The sequence below is a fragment of the Notamacropus eugenii genome, chromosome X (genome assembly GCF_028372415.1).
Source record: "Notamacropus eugenii isolate mMacEug1 chromosome X, mMacEug1.pri_v2, whole genome shotgun sequence".
NCBI lineage: Eukaryota > Metazoa > Chordata > Mammalia > Diprotodontia > Macropodidae > Notamacropus > Notamacropus eugenii.
Genome location: NC_092879.1, coordinates 53979305 through 53992087, shown reverse-complemented (window position 1 = coordinate 53992087; position 12783 = coordinate 53979305).

The window sequence follows — 12783 nt, the reverse complement described above, 5'->3', positions numbered from 1 at the left end:
CAACCCAGTGCTCTTTCTACTGTGTTATAATGAGCCCAAGTTTTCAAGGAGAGGGTAAATTGTTTTCAGGAGGATTCATTTCCAGAGATAATATGTCATAAAGAACAGAGCCCTGGACTTGGACTTAGGAAGATCTGAATTCAAATCCTGTCTCATGAAACTTACCTGGAAAATCATTTAATCCCTATGTGCCTCAACTATCTTCCCAAGACTTGTCATAGATCAGTTGGGAGATTGAGTTCCCTATGCTTATTTAAGAAATTAAAATCATAAGATGGGGAGCATTTGTTATCCACAGTCCTCTGGAATCGTGGCTGATCATTGCTTTGATCAGAGTTTCTAAGTCTTTCAGAATTTTTTGTCCTTACAATGTTGTTGTTATGGTCTAAAATCTGCTCACTTCACTCTGTTATTAGTTCATACAAGTTTTGCCAGGTTATTTTAAAAACCATCTCCTAGCTCATTTCTTATAACACAATAATATTCTATTACATTCATATTCCATAATTTTACAGGGAGGTGATAGAGAAAGAAATCTGCATTTTGGGATGTGGCCAATAAGGGAATTGTTTTCAGTGTGGGAGCAGGGAGAGGTGGGAGGGAGAGAAACTAAATGTTTGTTCATTGAAAGACATTGTTTGGTGACCGGTCAAAAAGAAAAAAAACAGAAATCAGGATCATGGACCAAGAAGGGGTCTCAGAAGGCCATTAAGTCCAGTTCCATCATTTTAGAAAGTATGAAATTAAGGTAAGGTAAGATTTGTCCAGGATCACCCAGTTAGTAAGTGTCTGATTCAGGATTTGAATCCATTTTTTTCCTGACTCCAATTTCAGTGCCCTATCCTCTACGCCCTGCTTGTTTCCTATTATAATTGGCAAGTTTTCTATGTAAAATAGCTAAAATCAAAGTTTTCATGTTTTAAGAGCTAAGTTTTTGTTCACTCAAAAAATCCTTAGGGCTAGTCACCTCCCAAGGAACAGACACATGAGTGATGTGTTAGTGTATTTGTATCATATATTATCTATTTTTCTCCCTTCCAAGGGAAGGGCAGACATGTATGTGGCTAGTTAACTGCACACAAAGCCTGTGGGTTTCCAAGTCCTCTTTTCTGAATTTCTTCCTTGAGCCTCCCCTTAAAGCCAGATTGGAGGTGTTCCATTTGGAAAGCCAACCTCTCAGCCAGAAGAACACAGCAAAATGGAGAGAAGAGTTGTGCTTAGGAGAAACGTTTCCTTGGTTTCCAGAGAGTAGCTGACATGTTTGAACATTAGCTCTTAGGCTCAAGCACTGGGAGGAGCCTTAGAGCCCAGCTAGTTCAGTCTTCTCATTTTACAGAGGAGAGAACTGAGTTCCAAATAGAGGAATGGACTTGCTCATGGTCACTCAGTTTGCAAGTGGTGGAGCAAAGATTTGAACTCAGATCCTCTGACTTTAAATCCAGGAATTCTTTCCACTACATTGAGTTTTTTTTTTCTTTTAAACATTTACTACCTTGAGTAAAGATTTACAGACCACAGATGCAATCCTAGAAGCATCAGTAGAATGAGGTCAAGAGACTTGGCTCCCAGTTAGGGGTGAGAAGCTGAAATGTTTGAACATTGGCTTCCCTTTTAAACATTTACTGTGTTGAGTAAATGTTTAATCACAGAAAAAAAGGTTAGGGATAGGATATTTAGAATAGGGCTGTATGACTGAGAAAACAGCTTATATACTTTGTTGTGGACTCTGTCTAATAGATTTGGCTATCTTTTTAAAGAGAAATATGTTCTTGTTCATCATTCTTCCTTGGGCTTAATCATCGCACATTTCCTCTAGAGGTAACAGTGTAGGGGAAAGAACCTTAGACTGGGGGTCAGCACACCGGAGTTCATTACCACTAATTCACTTAGTGTGTGGCCTTGGGCAAGTGACTTAGTTTCTATTGCAAAGAAAGAGATCAAACTAGATGATTTGGAAGGGTGCTTTAATTCTATGTTGTTGTTGTTCAGTTATTTCAGTTATGCCCAACTCTTTGTGACCCCATTTGGGGTTTTCTTGGCAGAGATACTGGAGTGATTTGCCATTTCCTTCTCTAGCTCATTTTACAGATGAGGAAACTGAGGCAAACAGGGTGAAATGACTTGCCTAGGGTCACACAGTCAATAAGTGACTGAGGCCACATCTGAATTCAGGAAGATGACTCTTCCTGACTTCAAGTCTGGCACTCTATACACTACAGCGCCACCTAGCTGCCTCAAATTCTATTATAAGAGCATAAAGGGAGCTCATAGAAAGGTCCTGCTTCAAGAATCAAGGAGAGACAACTTGGTGTTCTAGAAATAAAAACTGACTAAAAGTTGGAGGTGTGGGTTTGAGCCTCATCTATGCCATTTATAAGCTGTGTGGCCTTGAGCAAGTCCCTTACTGTCCTTGGTCTTCCATTTCTCTTTCTATAAAATGAGTGGGTTAGATCAGCACTTCTTAAACTGTGGATTGTGACGCACAATTTAAGAAGTGCTAAAGGGGTCGCAAGTAGAAGAAGTTTAAGAAGCCCTGGACTAGATGACCTCTAAAGTGCCATCTAGATCTTGTATCCTGAGTATGATCTTGAACAAACCTTTTCCCTTCTCTGAACCTCAGTTTCCTTGTCTGTAAAATGGGGCCAGGGGTAAGACCAGATGTACTCTGAGGTTCCATCTAGTCCTAAATCTATGCTCCAAGATATGACCTTGGGTAATTTTCTTCCCTTCCCTAGGTTGCAGTTTCCTCATCAAAGAGGAGGTTATACCAGATAGCTTCTAGTTCTGCCATCTTATGTGACTTTTGGTCTGCACTCCTGCTGCCTTGGGTCGGCTTTGTCAACCTCTTGGCTTTAATGGCTGCTGGTGACTTGCTTACAGTTTCAGTAGACTTTAAATTCATGCCTGGCAAAGATCGAGTCTTACACAACTTCATATCCCCCATGGTACCTTCCATGTCATAGATCTCAAGGCATGTTTGCCAAATGAACAAATGAATAAATGTAGATTTCCCAGTGGTGTGGACTTTAGATTCCCCATCTGTCTCAGCCTACCAGTATTGACGTCTTCTTGGTTTCTATCATTCACCTTTCCTCTGACTCATCACCATCTGCTTTCATCTAAACAGTCTATGAGGGAGGGAGCATAAGGTTTATTATAACCATTTTACAGAAGATGTAACTGAGGTCCAGACAGGATAAATACCTTGTCTGTGGTTAACTTTACATTGTAATTGTGTCTTGCTTATTTCCCAGTGGACAATGCCTATGGATTCATATGCAAAAACCCATTGAAGTCCCTCCTATAATCATGAACAGCCAGACCCAAATCATTTTTAACTATTATTCAAGTAATCTCCCACTCATGTTCTCTGATGCCTTGATGTGGAGGAGAGGTGACACTGGGATCTCCAAGGCAATACCAGCAGAGCCTGCCAAGCTAAAAGATTAACAATAAACTAAGAGTAGGACCAGACTAGCTTCTTCCCCAGAAGGCTGATGACCCTCAAATGCATTTATTTCCCCCATGGCAGTTCATGGAGGGATATCAGCGTGGCCCAGAGTACCTGTATGGACACCATCACAGTTCTCTCAAATATGTGAGGACATATACACTCATTATCTCCATTTGAATATTAACATCGAAAGAACTGATACCATTTCTGTTTGGATCAAGATCAGCCAAACTAGAGAAAACACAGTTGATTTGCTTTCAACCCATTTGGAAGAATAAGTAAATATTGCCCAATTGTCAGCAGCACTTAAAATACTAGAGTGGGATTAAGTCATGGTGTTGATATCACTGATGCAAATGTTGTTGTTATACTGGGCAGACGGCAGTCGCTCACGGTCCAAAAAAATTCTATGGCTTCTCTCTGAATTTGCTGGACTGGCAGGACTACTTTGGAATCCACCAAAATACTCAGCATCGGAGTTGACAAAAAGCAGAAGTTTCTGGAAGACTATTTGCTGTCCCTAATCAGCAATGAGGACCTGGTATTAGATCATAACAATCCTTATGTCTCTGGAGCTTGAAGGTTAACAGACAGCCTTATGGGGGAGATGGCATAAAGATTATTATCATTATTTTATAGAGGAAGAAACTGAGCCCCAGAGGGATGAAATCATTGGACTGAGCTAGCAGGTGATTTGAACCAGGGACTTAAAACCAGGTTTCTCAATTCTAAGTCCTGTACACTTTCTCCTGGATGACCTCTCAACTCTCTTCCATTGAAGAGAATCCTATGGTTCCATCTATTGACTCACTAGCTACAAGCCTGATTCTCACTTTTTAGGCAAACGTTATTCTGTACCCAGGATCATAGGATATTAGATCTTAGATCTAGAGCTAGGGCCTCAGAGGCCTTCAAGGTCCAAGCCTCTTGTTTTACAGAGGAGGAAACTGAATCCCAGGGAGGAGAAGAAGCTTGCCCAAGGTCTTGCATGTAATAAGAATGAGAGGTAGGGTTTCAACCCAGATCTTTGGGTCTTTGACCTACATCATGTTAAGGAGTTGTTCCTGGGGACAATGCCCTGGGGACATGAAGTCAGTCTTCACTTCCCATGCCATTGTACCAAACAAATAAATCCTGAAGATATGTATCAGGTGTGGTAGTAGGACTAGTTCTGTGAAGTAATACTTTTTCCTTGGATATGCTATAAGAGAAGGAACACTGATCTTATAATTGGAAGACCTGAATTGAGATTCCTTGCTCTGTACCTTCTTAGTGAATCCTTTACTTCTTTGAACCAATTTTCTCCACTATCAAATGATATGGTTGAACTTGATACATCTGAAGGTCCCTTCCAGGTCTGATACTCTGAGCCCATGATCTGTGTGAATAGTGAGATAACACCATCAATCTGGGTGAAGCTTTGCTATAAGGCTGACCTCAGAGGTCAGGAGGAGAAGTTAGGTAGGCTATGAGTAATAAGTGAAACCTAAATTATTGGTGCTTACAGGGAGAGGACATATCAGGGATTTTCTCCAGAAGGTGGGGCCATGTGCTGGCCAACCCAGATGTACATCAAATGGGAAGACACTGCTTGACTGGGAAACTGTACCAGTCAGTGAGGCCACAGTAGGGGGTCTCTGAGGATCAGATTGCCAAGCTCTGGAACTGGAGGAGCTTGAGCTCTGGGAGTTTGTTTGCTTTTAACCTCTTTCCCTTAGAGGCAATTTTTTTTCTTTTTTAAAAAAAGCAATTTTAGTCTTAAAGTTGTACAGAACTGGAAATAAGAGATTTTTCATCAATTGGGAGGGGGTTGACCAAACTATGGGTTATGACTGTAGTGGAATAGTATTGTTCAGTGAGAAATGTCATAGATAAAAAAGTTAGAGAAACTTACAAAGACTTGCATGAACTGATGCAGAATGAAATAAGCAGAACCCAAAAAACAAAGTATACAACAATTACAATAATGTACATGAAAAGAGCATGAAAAAAACCTGAACTCAGAGCAACTAAAAACCAATAACAGTTTTGGAGAACAGATCATAAAATAGGCCTCCCCTTATAGTAGATCAAGAAAGGCAGAAGGGAGGAGCCAAGATGGCAGATTAGGGGCACCAACCCAGCTGAACTCTCCTCATATTCTTCTCCAAACAACTTTAAAATAGCACCTCAAATCAAATTTTGGGGTGGCAAAGCCAACAAAAGTTCAGATGAGACATCTTTCTGGCCTAAGAAAGTTTAAAAGAAGTACGGGAGAGTTTGTGACACTGAGATGGAGACCTGTCCTGAGTGCGCACATGTAGTGGCAACAACAGTGACCATAGCAGCAGCTTCAGAAACTCTCATCCCAGAGATGGCAATGGGGTCAGACAACTTGTTAGAAAGAGATTATAAGGGACCCTTTGCTGAAACTGGGTACAACTGGAACAGATTGCTAACTTTATTGCCCATACACAATTCTGGGTTGTAGTCCCAGAGTGAAGAGAAACACTTGTGGTCAGTCATAAAGGAGTAGGCCCCCTGGTCATGGTAAGGCCAAGAGGAATGCTAGTGCTTGTGGCTTTGAGTGAGCAGGGACTCTTCCTGAATAAAGACCAGAATACAGACAAGGAGAGCAGTAACCATACCTCTCTTAGGATTGAGCCACCTTGTAAGTACCAAAAACTTGCAGACTCTCAAGAACTAGCTCTGAAAACAACAGCATAAAAAAGCTTAACTAAAGCTTGGGACAGTGCCTTTGTACCCACAGGTGAGAAGAGCCCAACTTTAATATAAAATTAGAAGGTAAATGCTCTAAATCACTATTGATTAGAGAAATGCAAATTAAAATTACTCTGAGGTACCACCTAATACCTATCAGATTGGCTAATATGATAGAAAATGATAATGATAAGTGTTAGAGAAGGTGTGGGAAAATTGGGACACTTGCATTGTTGGAGGAATTGTGAACTGATCCAACCATTCTGGAGAACAATTTGGAACTAGGCCCAAAGGGCAATCAAATTCTGCATACCCTTTGATCCAGCAATACCACTACTAGGTCTTTATCCCAAAGAGATCATTAGAAAAGGAAAAGGACCCACTTGTACAAAAATATTTATAGCAGCTCTTTTTGTGGTGGCAAAGAATTGGAAATTGAAAGAATGCCCATCAATTGGGGAATGGCTGAACAAGTTGTGGTATATGAATATAATGGAATACTATTGTACTATAAGAAATGATGAGCACGCAGATATCAGAAAAACCTGGAAAGACTTACATAAACTGATGCTAAATGAAATGAGCAGAACCAGGAGAACATTGTACACAGTAACAACAACATTGTGTGATGATCAACTATGATTGACTTAGCTCTTCTCACCAATACAATGATCTAAGACAATTCTAAAGGACTCATGACAGAACATGTTCTCCACATTCAGAGAAATGGAGGTTGAATGCAGATCAAAGCATACTATTTTTACTTGTTTGGGGGGTTTTGTGGCTTTTCCCTTTTGTTCAGTATCTTCTTTCATGACATGACTAATGTGGAAATATGTTTATGTGATTACACATGTATAACCTATATCAGATTGCTTGCCATCTTGAGGAGGGGGAAAGGGAGAGAGGGAGGAAGAAAAAATTTGGAACACAAAATCTTATAAAAAGTGAATGTTGAAAACTACAAACTCAGAAGACAATAATACAAAAACAGGTATAACCAAAGCTCAAAGCAAAAACCCTTCTAATTGGACACAAGCCCAACAAGAATTCCTGGAATAGTTAAAGAAAGAGACAAGAGTGGTAGAGAAAAATTTGAGGAAAGAAGTGAGAGTAATACAAGAAAATTATGTAGGGAGATTTAACAGCTTGGTAAAAGAAGCACAAAAACTGGAAGAAAATAATACCTTAAAAAACAGAATTGGTCTAATGGTAAAAGCAGCACAAAAATTCACTGAAGAAAAGAACTCCTTAAAAAGCAGAATTGGCTAAATGGAAAAAGAGGTGCAAAAGTTCACTGTAGAAGATAATTCCTTAAAAATTAGAATTGGGCCACTGGAAGCTAATGGAGTCTTCATGAAACAATAAAACAAAGTCAAGAATGAAAAAAAAAACAAAGAAAAATGTAAACTTTCTCATTAGAAAAACAACTAACCTAGAAAACAGATTGAAGAGAGATAATTTGAGAATTATTGGACTACCTGAAAGCCATGATCAAAGAAAGAGCCCAGACATCATTTTTCAAGAAATTATTAAGGAAAACTGCCTTGATATCTTAGATGCAGATAATAGAAAGTTAAAAGATCCAGAAAACAGAAATTGAAAGAATCCACTGATCACCTCCTAAAAAGATCTCAAAATGAAAACTCTTAGGAATATTGCAGTCATATTCCAGAACTCCTAGGTCAAGGAGAAAATATTGCAAGAAGCCATATTGTGGAGCCACAATCAAGATCACATAAGATTTAGCATCTTCCACATTAAAGGGGTGTAGGGCTTGGAATGAGATATTCCGGAAGGCAAAGGAGGTAAGAATACAACCAAGAATAACTTACCCAGCAGTATATGAGTATGATCCTTCAGTGGGAAAAAATGGAAATTTAATGAAATGGAGGGTTTCCAAGCATTCCTGATGAAAAGACCAGATCTGAATAGAAAATTTTACACTCAAATACAAGACTCAAAAGAAGCATAAAAAAGTAAACATGAAAGAGAAATCATAAGGGACTCAATAAAGTTAAACTGTTTGCATTTTTATATAGGAAGATGATTCATGTAAATCCTAAGAACTTTATCATTATTAGGGCAGTTAAAAGGAATTTACATAGAGAGCATGGATGTGAGTTGATTATGTTGGAATAATCTCAAAAAAAAAAAAAAACCAAAGGGATGAAAAAGAGGAATGCACTGGGAGAAGGGGGAAGAGAGAGGTAGAATGGGGAAAATTTTTTCACATATAAAAGGAAAGCAAGGAAGAGCTTTTATAGTGACTTGTCCAAGGTTACATGGATAAACATCTCTTAGTGAACCTACAGATTCTTAGTAGTCACTCAATGTCATTCTTTCTATGCATCATTTGTCAAATAATCCCTCCTAGAATTTTGTTGGGGACTATATCCATCTTACTCGCCTGTGCTTTCTAGAATCTACCCTTTTCTCCTTTTTGAAAAAAATCAGGACATAATCTACTAAATCTGAGTGAAGAAGATCATGGCATAGTGGAAACAACACTGGACTTAGAGTGATGCTGAAGTAGCATCCAGTCCTGTCACATATTAGCTATATGCCTGAGGCCAAGTCAATTAACTGATCACTGAACAGCTGGCATTTATAGGATCATAGATTCAATCCCGGAAGGACCACAGAGGCCCGGTTTTCCAGCCCCTTCATTTTACAAATGAGGAAACTGAGGTTCAGAGAGGTAAGTACCTCATCACACAGCTAACAAGTGACAGAAGCAAGATTTTAATCCATGTCCTGTGACCTAAAAACTAATGCCCTTTCTGGTGTTCCATGCCACCCCTGTCTTGAAGTTTGCACATTGCTTTTGTGTATACAAACCCATTTGATGTTCACAGCAACCCTGTGGGGGGTGGGGGTGAGGGAACATAGACAGTAGAAGCTCCATTTTCCAGATTAAGAAATGGAAGCACACAAAGACTAAATGATTCATAGTCAGAAGGGAAAAGACTTAAAAAGATAGAAGGGAATCCATCGATGCCTCATGAACTGTAGAGCCCAACATATATCCAAACACTTTCTCAATCATAACAGCCAATGTTTATTCTTTTTCTCCTGTTAATAAATACATATTTTAGGCCTAGAGATTTCACAAAGGATGGGGGAAACAAAAAAAAGGGGCTAAGAGAATATATAATTATGGCTATTATAGGATTTATAAATGAAAAGTAACTTAAAGGGTTTTAGTTCAACCACTTCACTATAAAGAGGAGAAAGCTGAGGGCCACTCTGGCTTTGGGAAAGTCACCCAAAGTTGTCCAAAGTCACACAGAGAATTAGCAGCAGATTCAGGACCAGAATCCAAGTACTCTGACATCAAGTTGACTACTCTACACATTATAATTAACTCTCCTCCAAAGCATCACTTATCAATGAATGTGGCAAAAAAAATGCCCTCCCCCAAATCATTGTGGGTTTCAGGAGTATGTCAGGTCTGGCTCAGAGAGAAACTTCTAACAAGATGGCTGAGTGAAAGGTCATGTCCAAGCAAATATCCCTTCCCTCATCTCTAAATGCCAAGAAATAAGACAAATAGTGTAAAAGAATAAGAGAAAACCACAAATAGAGGTTGTAAAGAAAAATCGGAATGACTAATAAATAAGAAAAATGAGCAAATGTGCAAGAAAAGCAAATAACAGTGGATAAATACTATTGAATGAAGGAAATAAATTCACAAATTCCTGGGAAAATATCCAAATAAATTCTATGAGGTCCTTGTTAATTGTAGTGGAACAACTACAAGAACCTGCAACCCTAGTTGATACAGTGGATAGAGCACTAGATTTGGGGGCAAGAAAAACTGAATTCAAATTCAGCCTCTAACACTTAAAGCTTATGTGACCATGGGTGAGTCACTTAACTTCCCTTTGTCTAAGTTTCCTCATTTGTAAAATGGGAATAATAATAATGCCTACCTCCCAGAGGATTTTATAAAAGGATGATTTTATAAGAGGATGTTTATAAAATGACTTTCAAACCTTAAGGTGCTATGCAAATGCCAGCTATTATTATTAATATATAAGAATGGAAAGGGGGAAAGTAGAGTACTTGAAGAAGAAATTGAAAATGACAAATAAGAGAGCAAAGAATTGAGACCAAATGGGCAATCTCTCAAAAATAGTACTCTGAAGAAAAGAACAGCAAGATTTGAACCAATACGCAGAATTGAAAGGAATTTAAACAATTTTTTAAATTAATAAGATTTCAAGAGTACATGAGGTCTCTACAAGCCAACAAAATAGAGCTTGAAGAGAGGATGGGAAGGGATAATTTTGAGGTCATAGGTCTTCTAGTAAACCATGAATAACAAAAACTAATTATCATACCTCAGATAATCATACAAGAAAATTGCCCAGAAATATTGGAAACAAAGGGCGAAGTTCAAGTTGATAGAATCCTCCGTGTGCCAAAAGATAGAAACCTTAAGTTTTACTCATCAAGAAGATCACTGTGAAACTTCAGAACCTCAATGTCTCTCAGTAAATAATGCACATAGCCAGGAAGAGGCCCTTCATATTTAGCATGTCCCCAAAGTCTCAGTACAGTTCTAAAACCTTAAAACTGTACTGAAACTTTTGGGACACCCTATATGAAGGAAAATTAACTTGAATTGCTCAATACTAATCCTCTTTCATAAGAAATCAAAGGAAAATTTGGAATATAGCATTCCAAAAATCAAAGTAGATGGATTTGCACACCCAAAATAAAATAGCCTAAGCTCAGCCTCATTAACAAAGAGAAAAGATTGATTTTTAGCAAATGGGAGGAATTTAAGTCAGTCCTTCAAAAGAAATCAGAAACTAGAGCAGCTTTTGGCATATAAACTCATCAAACAAAGAAACCATAGGAAAGGTAAACAAGCATAGCTAGCAATGAAGTGCTTTCATTCTTCTAAGGCTAGAGGAGGCTATTTTTTAAAAACACATTCTTTCGGAGCCGTTGAGACAACAAAGAGAACATCTACGGGTAAACTTCAAGGGAGGTCAAAAGAATCAGGAGAAGGGAAGGGAGGGGAGGATTAAATTAATATTTCTTAGACTAAGACTCATGTTTACTCATCAATAAATCAATATTTTGAAGAGTGGGAAGTCAAAGAGAAAAATCTTTTAGGTGGGGAGAGTGGAGAGCCAGTGGTGATCCAGAAATATCCTTCTTCCTGGACTGGCTTCAAACAGAGAGAGGGCTGTGCTCTTTCGATGTCTTATCCTGCCTGGGCAGCTCTATGAGATCAGGAAAAGAGCACTGAGATAAGAGTGAGGAGAATGGGAGTTGGATTCTGCCCATGGAGAGGGAATACTCTATGGGTAGTCATAGTGTTTTCCCAGATGTGAGGGGAGTACTGTATAACAGAGGGCTTATGACAATTTCTGTTCTTGGAGAAGGAGCACTCCAGGAGATATTCAATAGCCAGTTATGCTTCTCAGGATAGGAGTGTGAATCTCAGAACATTGATAGTAAAAGATATTGACAATCAAAGACATTGCAATAATGTCAATAATTGCAAAAGAAATTATTCTCTTTTCAGAATTGAATAACTTTAACAGAAAGATAAACAAGAAAGAAAATACAGAGCTAAGCAAATTGTTAGGAAAATTAGAAATGAAGGAATGATGGTGACTTCTGAATGACATTGTGACAGAATGACAACATCACATACTACTTTATACAACTGATCATTTACTAGGGCATAAAGAATGATAATTCAATGCTCTAATGGATCTATCATCTTATTGATTTAGCCACTCACTCCCAGAGATGTAGACCATAACCCAAGTATATCTTCTCATCCTCTATAACTCTCATCCATAAGTTTGCCCGAATGGGGTCCCACAACGTCCTGGAGGAAGGCTGTTCCCTGTGTCCTCTTGGCATGATGAAGGCGCCAGTGAAGTATGTGAGGTGTTCATCAGCTATATATCTCACTCTTACTGCATGACCAGTTCATCTTGGCATGAAGAAAACATAAGGAAGTACTAAAAGCCTAACTATTAAATATATCCTTTATAGATCATAATGCAATTAAGACAGTAAGCAATAAAAGAAATATGAGGCAAAGTTAGAGACCTGAATGGAAACTATACGATAACATCCTAAATAAAGGATAAGTGACATAACCATTTTAAAAAGAATCATGAGAACTAGATAACATGCAAACATTTGTGGTATACAGCTAAAAATGTACTCAGGAAAATAAATTTCTTTTGAAAATATATATTATTGAAATGGAAAGGGATAGAAATACTAGAAATAGAAAAAAATTTATGAAATTTAAAAAATTAATAAATCAACAACCTCAAGACACAAATAGAAGATTTTACGAAAATCAGAGAACTAGATAAAATCAGAAAAGACTAAAGCAAAGAGTTGTTTTTAAAAGACCAAGAACATCAATGAAACATTAAATAGCTGGATCCAAAAAAGAAAATCACTTTGCCAAAATAATGAACACAGTGAAGTCACAACAAGCAGAGGAGAAATAAAAATAATTATCTGAAACTTTATACACCAACAAAACCGTGAATGTCAAGGGTTATCTACAAAAATGCAAAATATTCAAAACAACAAAAACACAGAACAGGTATCTGAAATAATCCAATTTTAGAAAGAGA